Genomic DNA, 4,807 nt, shown 5'->3' with positions numbered 1-4,807 from the left:
AGAGGGGCTGGAGCCGGAGGCCGGGAGCTGACCCAAAGCATGTCCCCCCGCACCCTGTCCGGGCTGCCCTGCACCTCTCAGCCGGCACCCACCGTCCCTGCATGTGCACTTGTGCAGGGGTAGCAGAAGCAGAGAGAGCTAAATAAATAATGCTGGCCTTCAATTATACAGGAGCTGGCTAGCACGTAGCACAGGCGCCACGGGCAGGAGGGCAGCGGGAGAGGGGGCGGCGCGCTGGAGCCCACAGAGCACCGAGCGGGCCAGTTCTCTAGTGTAACACCAGTAATGCAGACAAATACACGCTGCCCGCCCCCACTGCCTGCCCCCCGGGCAATTGCGAGTGACTATTGAACTAGTTGAAGAATCAATGAGGCTGCGACGGGAGCTGCCCCTCAGCAACGCACGATGCTTTTATTTGCTCGCCGGACTCCTACCCGCTGGACCAGGATCCCAACCCCACACCACGTCCAGCTGTAACCAGACCCCTCCTGGAGCTKGGGATCAGGCCCAGGCGTCCTGAGCCTCGGCCCTCTCCCTCCTCCCTGCACTGATGTTTCTCCAGCGGGATTTCAAGAGCTCAAGGCRTGGGGCCCTGCACCGGCTCCTGGGGAGCGTGGTGCTCCGGGACGCCTGGGGCTCACGGGGAGGTGGCTGCACCCAGCTCCAGGCTCCTTCCCCACGGAAGCCCTGTCCCCTGCCCTGTCCCAGGCTATGGGCCCGGGGACTCCCCGAGCTCATCTGGGCACCCCCTGGCCCAGGCCCCCTGGCCCAAGGACATAAGTGCAAGGCTCTTCCTGGAAAGGCAGGAGCTGCTTCTTCCTAATCCCCTACGGGGGATTTGCTCCTCTGTGCAGGTCCCCGGTGCCTCTGAGCAAGCAGCTTACAGGGGGCTATTTCTGATGGCAGCTTAAAGGTTTGGGTAAAGGGATGAGGGAGTCCGGCCCCCTCCCCAGCAGCACACGCAAGTGGCACCCAGGTGCCAGGGCAGGGAGAAATKTGCCCTGCAGGGCTGCGGTGCCGGGGCAGAGTGAGCTCCCGCTGCCAGTGCACGGAGCAGCTGGACGGGGCACCCCACAGGGCCGCTGCRCCCCAGGGGTGGCCCAGCACTGGCCACAGCACGGGGTCTGGCCACTACTGCCCCACAGCCGCTGGCCCCTTTGCTCTCCCGGCGGGCAGCCGGGGCTGGGGCAGCCCCTCTGCCAGGAACATGCTGCCCGGTGCATCCTCAGCCCTGGCGTGGTGGGGGGCTGGCCGAGGGGAAGGGAGACGGGCGGGCAGCGGGACCCAGCCGTCAGCCCCATCTGTCTCCCGCTGCCCCACTTCCACCCCCTGCCCTCCCCCAGCACAGCCCCTCTCGTGCTAATCCTCCCCCCTCCCATCACATGTAGGCCAGAGGCAGGGAAAAAAGAAATCACAGCTAATCCCGTCTGTGCCCCCTGCCAACCCGCTGGCCCCGAGTCGGAAACGGGCCCTGACGCACTGCCGGGCGCCCAGGGCAGGAGCCGGCCCTCCCTGGCCGCCGCACGTGCCACCGSTGCATGCTGCCTGGTTCGCGCGGCCACGAGCCTGCTGATAGTGCCGGGTGCCCAAATCCCAGGATCCCGGACCATCTCCCCCATGCCTCAGCATCTCCTTAGCTGTTCCTGGCTATCGACCTGGTTTTGTCCTTTTTGGTGGCCCAGGGAAACTGGATGCACTTGGGACCACCCAACCACCCCCTCGGCCAGGTGCTCCCTGTTCCCACCCGGAGAGCTACGGCACAGCACTCAGTGGGAYGCTGGGGTTCCCAGAGAGGTCGGAGGTTCTCTCCGAGCGTCCGGCTCAGCTCTGCAGAAGCGGCTCCCGGAATTAGCCCGGGATGTTCTGGCCAAGGATATCCACTCCGTCAATCCCGTTAGCTCCGATTAGCTCCTGCGCCCCAGAAAACGCGGTGTGCCCGCGGCAGCACTCCGCCCCCGCCCCGCGGCACCGGGCACTCACGGAAGTACTGCAGGGTCTCCTCTGTCTGCCGGGGGGTGAGGGCGGCGGGGGCCTCCGGCGGCACCAGGGGCACRCGCAGCCAGTCGTCGTGGTCGTAGCCGAACACCGTGTCCGCCCGCAGCGTGTAGCGGGGCAGCCGCTCGCCCAGCAGGCTGATGATCTCCACCTCAGGGACATTGCCACCGCCACGCAGATCTGGGGGGGCGAGCGGCACCATGTCAGCCAGGACGATGCTGGGCAAGCCACAGGGTACGGGAGAGGGGCAGCAGCGGGGCTGCAGGGCATCCTAGCCATGGAGCCCCTCCTGCACCCCTGAAGCCCTTTAGTCATCGTTGGGTTTGGGGCTGCTGCAGATGGGCCAGCCCCCAAAGCCAGCCCCCCATGGCCGCTCGGTGCCTGGGGGTCCCGCATGCAGGGCCACCCCAGCCCCGTCTCCCCGCAGCCCCCCTCCCCGTGGGAAGGCTCCTGCTGCCACCTCCTGGCCAGCGGCGCCGGGGACGCCGCGGCCCCCGACAGCCCCCAGCCCGCCCCGGCCCGGCCCCGGCCCCGGCCCGCCCCCGGCCCCGGCCCGGCCCCTCTCTACGCACCGGTGACGGTGGCGGCGTCGCGGCCGGTGCCCGCGGGGCCGCCGGGCAGCGCCGGGCCGGGCCGGGGACGCTCCGACGGGGCGGCGGCGTCCAGCTTGGCTGCCGTTACGTGGGGGAGGCCGCGGCCATCGGGGGGAAGCGGCTCCCCAGCGCGGCAGCCGGTGCCTGCGGAGAAGCAGCCGTGAGGACGAGGCGCAGGGNAATGAGGGAAGCCGGGATGGGGGGAGCTGGGATGAGGGGAGTGAACATGGAGGAGAGCCGGGATGCCGGGATGGGGGGGGTGCCGGGATGGGGTAGCCGGAATGGGGGAGCCAGGCGGAGCAGGGCTGCAGCCCCCGGGTGCAGATGGGCTGGGGAAGGGCCCGGGGTGATCGGGGCGGGGGCGCCGGGAGGAGCGGGCCCGGGCGGGGGCCCCGTACCTGCCCGTTCTTCATGAGGTCGGCCCACATGCTGGTGCCGTCGCCGCCGCGCATGAGGACGTGGTAGGTGAAGAAGTAGATGCCGGGCAGGGGGCAGGTGAACTTCCCGCTCGACGGCTCGTAGTAGTTGCCCACGTTGGTCACCACGTCGTCGAAGCGCAGCACCTCGTAGCCCTCGTGGGGCTTCCGCAGCCCCGCGTAGAAGGCGATTTTGGGGCTGTAGAAGGAGGGGATGTAGCCGCCCGGGCCCGGCCCCGGAGGCCCCGGCGGCCCGGGGCGCCCGCGGCTGCAGCGCCCGCGCTCTGGGCAGCGTCGGAGCCGTTCGCTGCAGGCTGCGACGGCGAGGGCAGGCCTGTTCCCTCGCCTGCCGGCCCCAGGCTGGTACCTACGCCGGGGCAGCAGCGCTTTTTCAGGGCAGCGAACATGCTCCGCACTGCTGCGGCCGCGGGGCGACAGCCACAGCGGGGCCAGCGCCGCAGCGAGCGCGCGCTGCTGCCCGGAGCAGCGGCTGCTCCGAAGGGCCCGGCAGGACGCTGCTCCCCGGCGTCCCCGTGTCCCTCGTGCCCCGGGGGCAGCATGCAGCCGCTCGGCCGCGCTCGCCCCACCTCGGGGAGCAAAGTCCAGCTGCCCCCTCTGCAGGACGCCGGTTCTCGGCGGGCCGTGGGGCTGCTCTCCCGTGCTCCGCGCTGCCGCTGCCGGCACGCCGCAGCACCTCGGCCCCACAGCCGGTTCGCGTGGGGACGGTGCAACCTCCCTTCCAGCACATGCTCCTGCCCGGCTGCCGGCACGTCCGCCGCACCCGCGCCGCCTCCGGCTCCCCTCTCACCCCGTGGCCGCGGGATGGGGCAGCGGAGACGCCCTGACGCACGCACGCAGCCCTCTGCCCCATGGCGCCGGGCCGGCGCAGCCCAATCCTGCACCCCGCTGCCCCAAGAAAGGCAGCCCCAGCCCCAACCCCAACCCCGCAGGCTGGGCCAGCGAGAGCCTCCCAACAACCTCCCGCTCCGAGGCTCTCGGGAAGGGTCCTCTCAGCCCCGACGGTGCTCCCCCTCCCTGCTTTCGCCCGGAGAAGAAGGAAATGGAYCGACCGTGCCGAGGCTCCGGGATCCCCGCCGGGCGCTCGGCGGTGCGTGAGTCAGCACGCAGCGGGGCTGCCAGCGCCCTGCGTCTCCGCTTGGCCCGGCTCCCGCATTTGCATTAGCTCTGCCCGCGCAGGGCACCCTGCTCAGGCAGGCGAGAGCAGCTCCCGGCGCACCCGGGCCCCGCCGGCCCCAGCCGCCAGCGCCTGCCCGCAGCAGCCTCCCCTGGACGGGCTTATGGAGCTGCCGCCCGGGAAGCAAGGCGTGAGCCGGGGCGGACTGCCAGCCCAGGGGGAACCGCCAGCCTGGGGGGAGCTGCCAGCCCAGGGGGAATTGCCAGCCCGGGGGGAGCTGCCAGCCCGGGCCATGCAAACGGCCAGATGCCTGGGCCCGGAGAGCAGGCAGGCGCCAGCACGGCCCGCTCGCAGCCGGCACGCGCAGCCCTGTGCGCCCGGCTCTTTGCCCTCCTCCGAGGGGCTGCCTGCTCCAAACACCGCCACGCGGCTCCTGCTCCAGCGCCTCGGCYAGGAGCAAACCCGCCTCCGGGCCGAGCAGAGACCCGCTCCCTGGGATACCCGCAGAGAGCGGCCGGGCTGGAGCCCCGCGCCAGGGGATGGCGAGGGGAAAAGCAGCCGCGAGCTGGTATCGGAGACGCCGGCCACGACTCCCTGCTCAGCCAGCGCGAACCCCACAGCAAGGGGCACCCGGGTGGCTGGGTTCACCCCCGGGATGAGGACAGTGG

The sequence above is a fragment of the Rhea americana genome, unplaced genomic scaffold (genome assembly GCF_003343005.1).
Source record: "Rhea americana isolate MKP2758 unplaced genomic scaffold, rheAme1 scaffold_319, whole genome shotgun sequence".
Classification (NCBI taxonomy): domain Eukaryota; kingdom Metazoa; phylum Chordata; class Aves; order Rheiformes; family Rheidae; genus Rhea; species Rhea americana.
This window is presented reverse-complemented; position numbering follows the sequence as displayed.